This window comes from Pseudophryne corroboree, unplaced genomic scaffold, assembly GCF_028390025.1.
Source record: "Pseudophryne corroboree isolate aPseCor3 unplaced genomic scaffold, aPseCor3.hap2 scaffold_485, whole genome shotgun sequence".
In the NCBI taxonomy this organism is placed as follows: domain Eukaryota; kingdom Metazoa; phylum Chordata; class Amphibia; order Anura; family Myobatrachidae; genus Pseudophryne; species Pseudophryne corroboree.
Window position 1 is genome coordinate 333,308 of NW_026970095.1, and position 17,034 is coordinate 350,341.

The following is a 17,034-nucleotide window of genomic DNA, read 5'->3' on the forward strand; positions in this document are numbered from 1 at the left end:
ACCAAACAAGATTTCAAAAGGGGACAGATTAAGAGGGGACCTGGGAGTGGTTCTGATGCTGTACAGTACAATGGGTAAAGCTTCTGGCCATGTCAATCCTGTTTCTGCCATAACTTTGCTCAAATTATTTTTAATAGTGCTATTCACTCTTTCCTCCTTCGCACTCGCCTGTGGACGGTATGGAGTGTGCAGCTTGCTATCAATTCCCATCAACTTACACATTCCTTGAAAGACATCACCTGTAAAATGGGTACCCCTATCACTTTCGATAATTCTAGGGATACCATATCTACATACAAATTCCTGCACAATTTTCTTAGCAGTAAACATAGCGGTATTTGTGGCCGCCGGGAATGCTTCAACCCAATTTGAGAACACATCTATACAAACAAGTACATATTTCAAATTTCGACAAGGGGGTAATTGAATGAAGTCAATCTGTATTGCCTGGAAAGGACCGCCTGCAGGTGGGATATGAGATGGTTCTGTTGGTATTGCCTTTCCGATATTCTTTCTCAAACAGGTAAGGCATGACATTGCTCTCTTACTTGCATGAGATGAAAATCCTGGGGCGCACCAATATGCTCTTACCAACTTGCACATTCCTTCCTTGCCCAGATGAGTCAGCCCGTGAGCTGCCTCAGCTAAACATGGAAGATATGCTCTGGGGGCCACCGGTTTACCTTGTCCATCCGTCCAGAGTCCTGAGGACTCCTGGCCATATCCCTTCGCCTTCCAGACTGCCTTTTCCTGTGTGGAACACAAATTTTGCATTTCACACAACTTCTGTGTGTTGATGGTATTAAATACCATCAGTTGTGTGGTGTCTGTCTGTCTGGGGGTACCAGCTGCTAACTTAGCTGCTTCGTCTGCTCGGCTGTTACCAAGTGATACTGGGTCCTGGCTATATGTGTGTGCTTTACACTTGATAACAGCCACTCTGTCGGGTTCCTGTATCGCTGTTAGAAGCCTTTTGATGTGAGCTGCATGCGCTACCGGTGTACCAGCTGCCGTCATGAAATTTCTGAGGCGCCATAGGGCTCCGAAATCATGGACTACCCCGAATGCGTATCTAGAGTCGGTGTAGATATTGGCTGATTTGCCCTTAGCCAATTCACATGCTCTGGTTAGGGCGACCAGTTCAGCAACCTGGGCTGAGTGAGGTGGGCCTAGCGGTTCCGCTTCTATGGTGCCTTGGTCATCTACGACTGCGTATCCAGTACACAAGTCTCCCGAGTCTGACTGTCTGTGACAACTACCGTCCGTGTAGAAAGTTAGATCTACATTTTCCAGCGGGTTGTCACTGATGTCAGGCCTTGCGGTAAAATTTTGGGTCAAATATTCCATACAATCATGTGTGTCCTCCTGTGTGTTAAATTCTCCTTCCCCACCACTCTCATCCTCCACCCTTTGTGCCTGTCCAGGCACACCTGGGAGATATGTTGCAGGATTTAATGCACTGCATCTCCTTATGGTGATGTTTACGGGGGCCATTAGTGCCAATTCCCATCTTGTAAACCGCGCTGATGAGACGTGCCTGGTTTGGGCAGAATTTACCAAGGCTGACACTGCATGTGGTGTATGAATTGTGAGGTTGTGACCTAGCACTACATCTTCGCTTTTCGTTACTAGCAATGCTATCGCAGCGACGCTTCGCAAGCATGTGGGGAGGGATCGCGCTACCGTGTCTAGCTGAGCGCTGTAGTATGCTACTGGCCTGCTGGCATCACCGTGCTTTTGGGTTAAGACGCCTGCCGCGCAACCAGCACTTTCTGTTCCGTACAGCTCAAAGGGTTTCCCATAGTCTGGCATACCTAATGCTGGTGCCTGCGTTAGGCACTGTTTAAGTCTCTCAAATGCCATCTCGGACTCGTCTGTATGCGAAATCCGATCAGGTTTGTTTGAGGAGACCATCTCCTGCAGAGGTAACGCTAGAATGGAAAACCCTGGGATCCAGTTACGGCAATACCCACACATTCCTAAAAATGTTCTGATCTGTTGCTGGGTTTTTGGCAGAGTCATGTCTCTAATTGCTTGAATTCTATCAGTGGTCAGGTGTCTCAGTCCTTGTGTTAGACAGTGTCCCAAATATTTTACCTTAGTTTGGCATAATTGCAACTTGTCTTTGGAAACCTTGTGTCCTGTGTCTGAAAGATGAAACAGGAGCTGTTTCGTATCCTTCAGGGATGCTTCCAATGAATCAGAACACAGTAGTAGATCATCCACGTACTGTATTAATACTGATCCACTCTCTGGTTGGAAAGACTGTAAACAATCATGCAAAGCCTGGGAAAATATACTTGGACTGTCTATGAAACCTTGTGGTAATCGAGTCCATGTGTATTGGACTCCTCTGTATGTGAATGCAAACAAATATTGGCTGTCAGGGTGCAGAGGTACCGAAAAGAAAGCGGAGCAGAGGTCAATAACAGTGAAAAATTTCGCAGTGGGAGGGATTTGCATAAGGATGACAGCTGGATTTGGCACTACGGGGAACTGACTCTCAACTATTTTGTTGATCCCCTTAGATCCTGCACTAGCCGGTAACCCCTCCCCCCACTCTTTTTCACAGGGAAGATGGGACTATTGGCAGTGCTGGACGTTCTTACCAGAATACCCTGTTGTAGCAAGCGCTCTATTACGGGATACACTCCTAACTCCACCTCTGGCTTCAGAGGGTACTGTGGGATTTTTGGAGCTATCCTACCATCTTTTACTTGTACAACTACTGGAGCTACGTTTGCCATTAATCCAGTGTCCTGTCCATCTTTAGTCCAAAGTGACTCTGGTATCTGGGATGTCATTTCTTCTACTTTGGATGGAGTCCTATTTGTCATAATGGTATGTGACATTAATTTTGATGGGGAGTCTAACATGTCTCGCACTTCCTGAGCGTGATTCTCAGGTATGTCCAAGAATACACCTTCAGGAGTACAATAAATGACGCACCCCATTTTACACAATAAGTCTCTTCCCAGGAGATTAGTCGGTGCCGATGCAGCCAGCAAAAAGGAATGCTTGGTATGTAAAGGCCCTACTGTAATCTCGGCTGGTTTGCTAACAGGGTAGTGCTGGACTACTCCCGTTACCCCTATGGCTGGAATTGTCTTACCAGTGGTTCTCATGCCCACTGTCGAATTTATCACTGATTTGGCCGCCCCTGTGTCTACAAGAAAGTTTAATGATTTACCAGCTACATTGATTGCAATTTCAGGTTCACTCCCAAGGCTTGCAATCAATTTTACTGGCTGCAGATTACAGGTATGGCTACACCCCTATTGGGTATGGTGACCTCCCTGAATCCCGCTGGCAGCAACTACTTGTGAAGGGGTTAAATGGGAACTGCCAGGAGTTTGCCAGTCTCTGTTCGGGGGGTATCTTTTTGTTTCTCCTGCATGTGGCTCATAACTCCGTCTCTGCGGACCTTGCTCCCAATGTCGTGTGTCGTGTCGTTGTCTAGGGGGTTGGTAAGATCTTTGCAAATTTTTCGCTCTACAGTCTCGTGCTATGTGTCCCTGTTTATGACAAAAATAACATGTTACCACATTTGACTTACCCACAGGGTTTGGTGATATAAACACAGGCTGTTTTGTGGTCAGGGCCTGTATACTTACTGACATTAACTTATCACCTTGCGACTCCCTGTGTCTGGTGATATTCCGGTCGTGATCAATAGCAGCCTCTCTCAAAGTAGCCACTGACAGACCTCGCCAACATGGTTGCGTGGTCTGTACCCTTGTCTTTAATGCTTCTTTTAAACCATCCATTAGCACAGATACTGCTACTTCTTGATGGTTTGCATTGGTCCTAATGTCCTCTATGCCAGTGTACTTTGCCATTTCTAATAATGCCCGGTGAAAATAATCAGCAGCTGTTTCTGTCTCTTTTTGTTTAATGGAAAAAATTCTATTCCATTTGGCTACAGCTGGGAAATACTCCTTTAACTGTAAATTTATTCTTTTTACGTTATCTTTGTTGTACACATCTGTAAGAGGTACATCCAGATCCAATCCACAGTCAGCTAAAAATTGAGCTGAGTCGACATTGGAGGGTAAACATGCCCTCAGCAATATCTGCCAGTCTTTGTTATTGGGCTCTAAAGTGTTTCCTAGGTCTCTGATGTATTTTTGGCTAGCAACTAAGTCTTTTCTGGGGTCAGGGAATTCAGACACTATGGTCCTTAATTCCATTCTGGAAAATGGGATATACATGGCAATGTTCCTGATAGGAGTGACTCCTGATGTGTCAGTTTTCCCATTTGGAACAGCTATTACCCTAACAGGATTAAGTCTACTAACATCATTCTGTGTAGATTCTACAGCCTGTGGTGAAATGGTTTCAGCATAGTGTAAGGTGCCGTACTTACCCGTTGATACGACCTCACCTGTCCCTCCGCTAGGGGGCTTTGTTACTAATCTTATGGGTTGGGCCGTGCCTACTGTCGTTTCTGATATAGTGGCTGCTAGAGAGAGCGCCGATATTGTTGCCGATTCGTCCTCTTGATCACACTCCTGGGGAAAGTTCAAAACAGGGTACAACTTGCACGGGTTAATGCTTGCATTGGTTAACTTATTAACATTATCCTTAACATTTATACAGTTGCTAAGTGCCTGTTTGTTACCCCCTGATGCGTCATTCTCCGCAACCAATTTCTCTCCTGATATGTATGGTGGCGGCGGGGCCGTGGCTATCAGTTTCCTGATAGGGCCAGATCCCGCCGCCAGAGCCAATCCTCTCTGTATTTCACCCTCCTGTTGCCATAGCTGCAAATAATCATAATGTTGGATTTGTCTCTTTGTTGATTTAATGAGACATATCCTCCTCCTTAAATTCATTAACACTTCTGGGCTGAAGCTACCTACTCTTGGGAATTTCTCCCCGTCATGTACTGTCATTCTCTCCCATTCATCACATAAAATTTCTGTATGTAAACCATATTTTTCACACATTACATACCTTGCCGACCCGACTGGTCGGTTTACTGAATCAACCCGAACCGAGGTTGATCGCCCCCTTCCTGAACAACTGGCCCCCATAATTTGCAGGTGTTGCTTGCTCTACCTCTGACCTTTATCTCAGGGTCTTCAGCGAACCCTTACAAAAAACCAAAATATTAAAAGATAGGTTGACGGTGAAGTTTACCGAGCACCTCACTCACTCGCCCACGCCGACCAATACGCCCACACACTGATATAGCGCTGGCGTACTCGACCCAGGGCCCCTATGAACCTCTATTTACTGGAACATGCGAGAGATATCCGAAGAACACTTACTCTTTCCAGTAACTATTGGTTGTTGGACAATTCCTGAGTGACCAGCGAACTTCCCTTCAGAAAATAAAAAATTACACAAATAACGTCAGAATGTACAAATAGTTTTATGACCGGGTTTGTACACAAATGGTACTGGTCAGACTAACTTAATGCACACAATTACGTGCGGTACAATCGTTCAGCACATAAGCAACTAATCTTATGTACGGAGCGACCAGTGGAATCGACATTCAGCAGCTGCGAATTCCTTCAGCCTGAGCTTTTTATGGCCTATATGGGTGTCGCACCAACCCTTCTTGGTGTTGTGCCTTGTCTCTATAGCGGACTTCCTTGTCTGCTGTACTTGGACCTCCTGGTCTGTTATGCGACCTCCTGGTCTGACCTCCTGGTCTGTTACAGTATGACCTCCTGGTCTGCTACACTCTAATGCTCAAATTTTATGTTTAACCAGAGATGCCTCCCTAGCCACCACGTATGTCACTTACACGTATGTACTTCACGAGAACTCGATGATTTCTGTGGTTCAATCCCCAAAATTGTAAAAACAAACACTCACTCACCACATACACACTTTTGTTTCTATTTCTATTTCTGCGCAGAAATTTTTCTTTAGACCAGATGTGTTGTAAATTTGGAGAAGGATCTGTTAATTTAAATTTCGGATTTAAAATAGATTTGCGCTATTTATCGCCTGTTGCGCTATTTATCGCTTGTTGCGCTATTTATCGCCTGTTGCGATATTTATCGCTTATTGCGCTATTTATCGCTTATTGTGCTATTTAAAAATCAACACTATCGTGTGATTTGAGTTACGTGGGCGTACCCAGACGCTCCGTTGCATAATTTACGCTGCGTGCGTCGGCCTTTGCGTACGCGAGTCTCAGCCTTTTGTTAGAGACACGTGTATACAAAACCAATGTCCACCGTAACACAACTAACACGTTTTATCAATGTAGATGATCCTCAGTCGTCTACCGTGCAACACACCAATCTCTCCTTTTACCTTTAGGTAGAGCTGCGTGTGTGCTTTACACTTTATCCCTTAACGCATTACTTTTACACTTTAACTATGAAATAGCGACAAATCTCTCTTAGCACGTTTTATCAATTATAAAATGGCAAACAGGAGAGTGATATATGAAAATACACGAATGAAAAAGAAATGCAGATATGCGTGTGTGCGTACGCAAGATAGAAATAAACAGTTTTAAAAGACACTAGTGTGTTGTTCTTACCTCCGGTTCCCGGATTCCTTCAGCACCCTTTACTAAGCGAAACAGACGCTTATCCCGTCAGCACTGCGAAGAATATGATCTCCCGCCCTTTGCTGATGGATAATGTCTGCTGAAATTACCTAGCAGAGATATGTGAAGGACAGGACGAGCCGCCAATTGATAAAGCTAAATATTTATCTTATTTAAAACCCTTTGTGAGGTCTAAGAACACTGTACGCTATTTGCGTATGGAGTACCGTAAGGGTACGCTCGTTGCGTAACAATCGCTTAGCCGTGGTCGAGACGCTCAAGCGTCACGTTCGCTCACGGCCAAGAGATCACAGGCAGGCACGCTATTGGCTGCTGACTAACGTAATGGTTCGCTATAGCGTAACGGACGCTGTATCGGGAGCGGGCTGCTCAAGCGATACAGACGCTCACGAGAATACGCTGTTGGTATCGGGCACACTTATAGGTGAGCGACTACCGTAATGCTACGCTATCAGCGTAGCGGACGCTCGAGACCACGAGGAGATCACGAGCGGCGCCGACGCTCACAATGTTAAACCTTTATGTCTAAACCACAAACAATGTAATTTGCTGTAAAACCTTAGTGTAGAGATAGGGTGTAAATGCAACACTGTATAACCTTATTAACTCAAAAGCTGTTCGAGCGTCACCGACGCTCTGAGAATACTTAACACTATAAGAAATACACAAATACCGTGCTTAGGGTCCAACGCCTAATATATATATTATGAATGTTATACTTGCAAAAGAATTAATACAATACAAGTCATACACTACAATATAACATAGACTAACTAACCAGGTAACTACACAGTAAATACAATACAAGTACGTTTAAGAGAAAATGAGAGAAAGAGAAGAGAGAGAGAGAAAGATATGGCCCATAATAACAAGAAAAGACAATATGATTACGGAGAAAACTTACGCACAAAGGAAACGATCGCATGCGCCTCTGGACATCCAGCTCCCGATTTTCAGCAATGATAACCGATGAAGAGTGAGTGCTGGATGTGATCGGCCTGTCTATTTATGCCCCACACACAATACAATTCAATGGTCCCTACAATCTCATTGTTCATTGGACACAGGAATTCGTCTTCGCATTATAACAAAAGGTCATAGGTTGATTCATACAGGTGGGCTGTGACTATTTCCAACAGCTCAGGTGGGAGGGAAACTGGGTTTCCCGCCGCATGGATAAGTAAGTGCAAATACAGTAAATGTTCATAAACTTCTTATGTCCATAACTATTCGCACGAGCGATTGATCCGCTTCAAACCAACACCGGAATATTGCTAATTAAATACTCTTCCGATGGATACTAAACACCACTGTATTACTCCTGTCTGACCCTTCGTATCAAACAATGAGGGATCTCTCTGTCCAGGAACATACTACATTAACTAAACTTTCAGACTCTATCAAAGGGACCATAATCTACAAAATGCATTATATGGTGAAAATATGTAACGAAAGAGTCGCCCGCTAGACGCACACAATCTCTACCGTAAATGCGCATACCGTGCGCCTGCGGGTGCCCGCAACAGCGAGTATGCGCACGCACGGGAGAGCGCACGCATGCGCAGCAGGGACACATATGAGGTGCAAATATGGCAGTGTGCATCGTGATATTTTTCTGACTTTGACAGCTTACATGATTCTCCGCCCAGCGAAGAATTCTGGTGGCTTCCGCCATCGCCACTCTGCTCCTTGTGCCGCCTTGGCGGTTTACATGAACTAGTGCGGTGACGTTGTCTGACTGGATCAGAACTGGTTGGTCGCGAAGTAAGGTCTCCGCTTGACATAGGGCGTTGTATATGGCCCTTAGCTCCAGGATGTTGATGTGAAGACAAGTCTCCTGACTTGACCAAAGACCTTGGAAATTTCTTCCCTGTGTGGCTGCTCCCCAACCTCGGAGGCTCGCGTTCGTGGTCACCAGGATCCAGTCCTGAATGCCGAACCTGCGGCCCTCTAGAAGGTGAGCACTCTGCAGCCACCACAGGAGAGATACCCTGGCCCTGGGGGACAGGGTGATCAACTGATGAATCTGTAGATGTGACCCGGACCACTTGTCCAGTAGGTCCCATTGCAAGATCCTCGCATGGAACCTGCCGAAGGGAATGGCCTCGTATGATGCCACCATCATTCCCAGGACTCGAGTGCAGTGATGCACTGACACCTGTTTTGGTTTCAATAGGTTCCTGACCAGAGTCATGAGTTCCTGGGCCTTTTCTATCGGAAGATAAACCCTTTTCTGGTCCGTATCCAGAATAATGCCCAAGCAAAGTCAGACGAGTCGTAGGAACCAACTGCGACTTCGGGATATTGAGAATCCAGCCGTGTTGCTGTAACACCTTCAGTGAAAGTTATACGCTGTTCAGCAACTGCTCTCTTGATCTCGCTTTTATGAGGAGATCGTTCAAGTACGGGATAATTGTGACACCTTGCTTTCGCAGGAGCACCATAATTTCCGTCATTACCTTGGTGAAAATTCTCGGAGAAAATTCTGGAGAGACCAAACGGCAACGTCTGAAATTGGTAATGACAATACTGTACCGCAAATCTTAGGTACGCCTGATGAGGTGGATAAATGAGTACATGAAGGTATGCATCCTTTATGTCCAGAGATATCATAAAATCCCCCCCTTCTAGGCTGGCGATGACCGCTCTTAGCGATTCCATCTTGAACTTGAACCTTTTCAAGTATAGGTTCAGGGATTTTAAATTTAATATGGGTCTGACCAAACCGTCCGGTTTTGGGACTACAAACAGGGTCGAATAATTTCCATTTCCTTGTTGAAGCAGGGGAACCTTGACCACCACCTGTTGAAGATACAATTTGTGAATTGCATTTAACACTATCTCCCTTTCCTGGGGAGAAGATGGTAGGGCCGATTTGAAAAACCGGCGAGGAGGCACCTCTTCGAATTTCAGCTTGTAACCCTGAGAAACAATTTCTATTGCCTAGGGATCCACCTGCGAATGAACCCAGATGTGGCTGAAAACTCGAAGACGTGCCCCCAACTGGGCGGACTCCTTTAGCGGAGCCCCAGCGTCATGCGGTGGATTTTGTAGAGGCCGGGGAGGACTTCTGTTCCTGGGAACTAGCTGTGTTGTGCAGCTTCTTCCCTCTGCCCTTACCTCTGGCAAGAAAGGACACACCTCGTACTTTCTTGTTTCTCTGTGATCGAAAGGACTGCATTTGATAATGTGGTGCTTTCTTAGGCTGTGAGGGAATATAAGGCAAAAAATTTGATTTACCAGCTGTAGCTGTGGAGACTAGGTCCGAGAGACCTTCCCCAAACAATTCCTCACCCCTGTAAGGTAAAACCTCCATATACCTTTTTGAGTCGGCATCACCTGTCCATTGCCGGGTCCATAGGACTCGTCTAGCAGAAATTGACATAGCGTTTATTCTAGAACCCAGTAGACTAATGTCACTTTGAGCATCTCTTATATATAGGACAGCATCTTTTATATGCCCTATGGTCAATAACATAGCATCCTTATCTAGGGTCTCAATCTCTGCTGATAAGGTATCTGTCCATGCTGCCACCGCGCTACAACCCCGGCCGACGCAATTGCCGGTCTGAGTAAGGTACCAGAATGTGTGTAAATGGACTTTAGGGTAACCTCCTGCTTGCGGTCAGCATGGTCCCTGATGGTAGCCGTATCCTGGGATGGCAGCGCTACCTTTTTGGATAAGCGTGTCAATGCTTTATCCACCCTAGGGGAGGATTCCCACCGTATCCTGTCCATTGGCGGGAAAGGATACGCCATAAGAATCCTTTTGGGAATCTGCAGCTTTTTGTCTGGAGATTCCCAAGCTTTTTCACATAATTCGTTCAACTCATGTGAGGGGGGAAAGGTTATCTCAGGTTTCTTTCCCTTATAGATGTGTACCCTCGTGTCAGGGACAGGGGACTCTGTGATGTGCAAAACATCTTTTATTGCAATAATCATATATCGAATACATTTAGCCAATTTTGGCTGTAACTTTGCATCATCGTAGTCGACACTGGAGTCAGAATCCGTGTCGGTATCTGTGTCAACTATTTGGGATAGTGGGCGCTTTTGAGACCCCGAAGGTCCCTGCGACATAGGGACAGGCATGGGTTGACTCCCTGACTGTTCCCTAGCTTCAGCTTTGTCTAATCTCTTGTGTAATAAGTTTACATTAGCACTTAAAACATTTCACATATCCATTCAGTCAGGTGTCGGCGTTGTCGATGGAGACACCACATTAATTTGCTCCTGCTCCTCTCTAGGAGAGCCTTCTACCTCAGACATGTCGACACACGTGTACCGACACACCATACACTCAGGGAATCCTCTTATCTGAGGACAGTTCCCCAACAAGGCCCTTTGGAGAGACAGAGAGAGAGAGTATGCCAGCACACACCCCAGCGCTATATGACCCAGGAAAAAAACACAATAATTTTATGTTTACCCAGTAGCGCTGTATTTCCATATATATATGCGCCTAATTATGTGCCCCCCTCTTCTTTAAGACCCTCTTTCTACCGTGGTATAAGCAGGGGAGAGTCCGTGGAGCTTCCCCTCAGCGGTGCTGTGGAGAAAATGGTGCTGGTGAGTGCTGAGGGAGAAGCCCCACCCCCTCAGCGACGGGCTTCTGTCCCGCTCAAATATAGTAAAAAAAATGGCGGGGGCTCTTATATATATATATACAGTGCCTAGCTGCATATATATTTATTTTGCCAAAGAGAGGTCTATATTGCTGCCCAGGGAGTCCCCCCTGAGCCCTTCACCCTTACACTGACTGCCGTGTGTGAGGTGTATGGGAGCAATGGAGCACAGCTTTACTGCTGTGCGTTACCTCAGTGAAGATCATGAAGTCTTCCGCCGCCTCTGAAGTCTTCTTTTCTTCTCATACTCACCCGGCTTCTATCTTCCGGCTCTGCGAGGGGGACGGCGGCGCGGCTCTGGGACGGACGGCGAGGGTGAGACCTGCGTACCGATCCCTCTGGAGCTAATGCTGTACAGTAGCCTAAGAAGCAGAGCCTATCAACTCACAGAAGTAGGTGTGCATCTCTCCCCTCCGCCCCTCGATGCAGGGAGTCTGTTGCCAGCAGGCTCCCTGAAAATAAAAAAATCTAACAAATATACTTTCTGTCAGGAAACTCAGGAGAGCTCCCTGAAAAGCACCCAGTCTCCTCTGGGCACAGTAGTAAACTGAGGTCTGGAGGAGGGGCATAGAGGGAGGAGCCAGTGCACACCCAGATCTAAAGTCTTTCTTTAAGTGCCCATGTCTCCTGCGGAGCCCGTCTATCCCCCATGGTCCTTACGGAGTCCCCAGCATCCTCTAGGACGTAAGAGAAAAATTATGCTGGCAGAAAAATCCAATTGAGTGATTAAACAGCTCCAGAGCTGCTCTGTAAGGCAAGTAAAAGGGTGTGGGCCCTGCAGCACTACCTGTAGTTTGCATTGTGCATTGGAAGCCTAGTTTGCTGTCTGTTTCCACTTCTTTTTTCTTGAGCCCCTCCCGTCTATACCCTTGTGCACTATCCTGACTTCTCCTCCCGTAAGCTTACTTTGTGCCTTCCAATGCACAATGCAAACTACAGGTAGTGCTGCAGGGCCCACACCCTTTTACTTGCCTTACAGAGCAGCTCTTGAGCTGTTACAGTGCCCAGCTGCTGCAAGAAATCAGCGTGAATGCTTCAGGGGCTGGGGCATGGCCAACATGAGCCCCACACCGAAGGAGGGTGGGGGTGTTTAATGCGAACTAGGGGTCTTGCACAATGCGAACTACAGGTAGTGCTGCAGGGCCCACACCCTTTTACTTGCCTTACAGAGCAGCTCTGGAGCTGTTACAGTGCCCAGCTGCTGCAAGAAATCAGCTTGAATGCTTCAGGGGCTGGGGCATAGCCAACATGAGCCCCACACCGACGGAGGGTGGAGGTGTTTAATGCAAACTAGGGGTCATCCAAGTGCCGCAAAAGGCCGCCATGCCCTGCACGCCCCTTTTCTCTTTTCATATGCAGACGAGGGTTGAAGCCAACTTTGACCCACTGCTTGGATGACATCGCCATATGCAAATCCATCTGCTGCAGGCCTTCCCCCAGGAATGCTTGCACTAGTTGTTGCATTTGGTTTGTTGTTTGGGGGTGCTTCAGTATTAGGCAGCCTTCTGCCCTCCCATGTTCATCTGAAAATATGTGTTCTCCCTGCAGTTGTTGTCCCCAGATGAGAGTTCCCTTGTGCTGCCTCAGTTGAATCTCCTTTACTTGACAGAGATGTGCCTGAGCAGCGGCCCTCCCCAGCCCTATCCCAAATCATACTTATTTTGCATAGGAGATGCCATGGTCATGAAGACTGTTCTCCCAGGGTGCGGTTCATTCATTGCATTCTGGGTATGCTGACCCCTGTGATTTCCCCAAATGTGGGAAACTCGACTGCATTATTTAATGCGAACTAGGGGTCATCCAAGCACCGCAAAAGGCCACCATGCCCTGCATACCCCTTTTCTCTTTTCATAAGCAGACGAGGTTTGAAGCCAACTTTGACCCACTGCTTGGATGACATCACTTGCTGCCTTTCCAATGAAGCAAGTTTAATTTAATAATAGGTGAAAAACCATCCCTACAAAGGTGTTAATCAGATACTTGGCTTTGTGGACACTTTTCAGAGCACAAATTTGTTAGCATAAAAATAAAGCCAGAAAATGAAGAGCTGTTTAATCACTCAATTGGATTTTTCTGCCAGCATATTTCTTTTTCTCTGCAACCCACTGCTAAATTGTGCTTCGTGGCTGTTTTTTTTATAAAATCACTTAATCAAATCTAACTCTGATTACATCAGAGAAGGCCAGGTACCCTACACCATAAGAGGTGGTTTGAAATTTTTACTTGTCTACTTAAAGATCACCAAAATCTGATAACGAGGTCAATTACGTCCCTAGGTGGGATTGAACCACCAACCTTTTGGTTAACAACTGAACACGCTAACTGTTTGCGCCTCAGAGACACTTTGCAAAAGTACATACTGACAAAGGTTAATAAGCATTCATCTAGAACGTTTCCTAGAAAAACTTTAAAAAGTCAATAATCTGGAGAGTTTTTGTAAGATGTTCCTTCCATCAACCAATGAAGAAACACATTGGTACTTCCCCATGATGAGTGAGTGCTTCAGGATCTCTTGCACTTACATGTGCAGCAAAGGACTACAATGGAAGCATGCTGGGCCTATAACCCAGAGGTAGGCAGATTGCAACTGTCCTCTGCTATATGCATTTTTTTTGTTAATTAAAGTAATCCAAAACTGGGATTGATATTTTGGCTCTTTTATTTTTACTTAAAGTACAATAACTTTTACTGTTTTAATTTGTTTTAATAGTATATTGACAGTATTGTTTTCTTTCAAAAATCCAATTAATTTTCTTTACCCGATTATTAAAATGGTAATTGACAAAAACAATCTACATTGTCACCAGAAGAGCAGTACAAAATGTACAAGTGATATATTAAAATCATCTTTCCAGCTTGAATTTCAATGATGCCTTGGTGCAACAATTTTGTGAGAAACATCTTCACCCATAAAGAAAGATTTTCTTAATTCCTTACCTGTGTGCTGATTAGATATCACCTTGTTTTCACATTAAACAGACTTCCCCATGAGGAAGCAGCAAGGATGCAGTGACGTTTATGTTTCCTGGTGTCAACCTGTATTATTTCAGTAGACATTGAAATGAGGATGCATCTTGCTGCCTTTCCAATGAAGCAAGTTTAATTCAGTAATAGGTGAAAAACCATTCCTACAAAGGTGTTAATCAGAGACTTGGCTTTGTGGACACTTTTCAGAGAGCAAATTTGTTAGCATAAACATAAAATCAGAAAATGAAGAGCTGTTTAATCACTCAATTGGACTTTTCTGCCAGCATAATTTTTTTTCTCTGCAACCCACTGCTAAATTGTGCTTCCTAGCTGTTTTTTATAAAATCACTTAATCAAATCTAATTCTGATTACATCAGAGAAGGCCGGGTACCCTACACCATAAGAGGGGGTTTGAAATTTTGACTTGTCTACTTAAAGATCACCAAAATCTGATAACAAGGTCTATTACGTCCCTGGGTGGGATTGAATCACCAACCTTTAGGTTAATAGCCATACACACTAACTGATTGCGCCACAGCGACACTTTGCAAAAGTACATACTGACAAAGGCTAATAAGCATTCATCTAGAACGTTTCCTAGAAAAACTTTAAAAAGTCAATAATCTGGAGAATTTTTGTAAGAAACACATTGGTACATTCCCATGTTGAGTGAGTGCTTCAGGATCTCTTGCACTTACATGGGCTATTAACCAAAAGGTTCCCACCCAGTGATGTAATTGACCTTGTGATCAGATTTTGGTGATCTTTAAGTAGACAAGTCAAAATTTCAAACCCCCTCTTATGGTGTAGGGTACCTGGCCTTCTCTGACGTAATCAGAGTTAGATTTAATTAAGGTGCACAAGGGAATAGAAGGGAGCGGTTTAAGAAAAGAGAAGTGGAAACAGACAGCAAACTAGGCTGGAGAGAGACCTGAGACAAAGAGATCTGAATTATACGAGAGCCGACCAGGGGAAACACAAATTATGCAGTCAAGTTTCCCACATTTGGGGAAATCGCAGGAGCAGCACACCCAGAGTGCAATGGGTGAGCCTTTCCCTGGGAGAAGCACCTTCCTGATCATAGTATCTCACCTGGCAGGTAAGTAGGAGTTGGGCTAGTGCTGGGGAGGGTCGCTGCTCGTGTACCCCCCTGTCAAGTGAAGGAGATCCAACTGAGGCAGCACAAGGGAACTCTCGAAAGAAGAACAAGGCTAGAGGAAGATCTGAGACAAAGAAATCTGACTTTTACCAGAGCTGACCAGAGGAAAGCACAAACACAGTACCCCACTACCACCAGGAAACATTAACGCCACTGCATCCTTGCTGCTTTCTCATGTGGAAGTCTATTTAATGTGAAAACAAGGTGATATCTAATTAGCACACAGAAAAGAAAATTAAGTGAATTTTTGAAAGAAAACAATACTGTCAATATACTATTAAAACAAATTAAAATGGTAAAAGTTATTGTACTTTAAGTAAAAATAAAAGAGCAAAAATATCAATCCCAGTTTTGGATTACTTTAATTAACAAAAAAAATGCATATAGCAGAGGATAGTTTCAATCTTTCTACCTCTGGGTTATGGGCCCAGCATGCTTCCATTGCAGTACTCTGCTGCACATGTAAGTGCAAGAGATCCTGAAGCACTCACTCATCATGGGAAAGTACCAATGTGTTTCTTCATTGGTTGATGGCAGAAACATCTTACAAAAACACTCCAGATTATTGACTTTTTAAAGTTTTTCTAGGAAACGTTCTAGATGATTGTTTATTAGCCTTTGTCAGTATGTAATTTTGCAAAGTGTCGCTGTGGCGCAATCAGTTAGTGTGTATGGCTATTAACCAAAAGGTTGGTGGTTCAATCCCACCCAGGGATGTAATTGACTTTGTTATCAGATTTTGGTGATCTTTAAGTAGACAAGTCAAAATTTCAAACCCCCTGTTATGGTGTTAGGTATTTAGACTTCTCTGATGTAATCAGAGTTAGATTTGATTCAGTGATTTTATAAAAACAGCTAGGAAGCACAATTTAGCAGTGGGTTGCAGAGAAAAAGAAATATGCTGGCAAAAAAATCCAATTGAGTGATTAAACAGCTCTTGGATGGTTTTTCACCTATTACTAAATTAAACTTGCTTCATTGGAAAGGCAGCAAGATGCATCCTCATTTCAATATCTACTGAAATAATACAGGTTGACACCAGGAAACATTAACGCCACTGCATCCTTGCTGCTTTCTCATGTGGAAGTCTGTTTAATGTGAAAACAAGGTGATATCTAATTAGCACACAGGTAAGGAATTAAGAAAATCTTTATTAAAGGGTGAAGATGTTTCTCACAAAATCGTTGCCCCAATGCATCATTGAAATTCAAGCTGGAAAGATGATTTTAATATATCACTTGTACATTTTGTATTGCTCTTCTGGTGACAATGTAGTTTGTTTTTGTCAATTACCATTTTAATAATCGGGTAAAGAAAATTAATTGGATTTTTGAAAGAAAACAATACTGTCAATATACTATTAAAACAAATTAAAATGGTAAAAGTTATTGTACTTTAAGTAAAAATAAAAGAGCAAAAATATCAATCCCAGTTTTGGATTACTTTAATTAACAAAAAAAAATGCATATAGCAGAGGATAGTTTCAATCTGCCTACCTCTGGGTTATGGACCCAGCATGCTTCCATTACAGTACTCTGCTGCACATGTAAGTGCAAGAGGTCCTGAAGCACTCACTTATCATGGGAAAGTTCCAATGTGTTTCTTCATTGGTTGATGGAAGAAACATCTTACAAAAACTCTCCACATTATTGACTTTTTAAAATGTTTCTAGGAAACGTTCTAGATGAATGCTTATTAGCATTTGTCAGTATGTACTTTTGCAAAGTGTCGCTGTGGCGCAATC

At 44.3% G+C, this 17,034-nt stretch overlaps 1 non-coding gene and 1 pseudogene across 1 annotated transcript; one reads left to right on the forward strand and one right to left on the reverse strand.

The window, feature by feature from the left end:
- Window positions 1-12,815: 12,815 nt before the first annotated feature.
- On the forward strand, window positions 12,816-12,994 carry LOC135029387 (U1 spliceosomal RNA; annotated as a pseudogene).
- Window positions 12,995-15,075: 2,081 nt separating this feature from the next.
- LOC135029316 (U1 spliceosomal RNA) lies at window positions 15,076-15,238 on the reverse strand. Its single transcript, XR_010225471.1, has one exon. It is a non-coding gene; the product is annotated as a U1 spliceosomal RNA (small nuclear RNA).
- Between the last annotated feature and the right edge of the window lie 1,796 nt (window positions 15,239-17,034).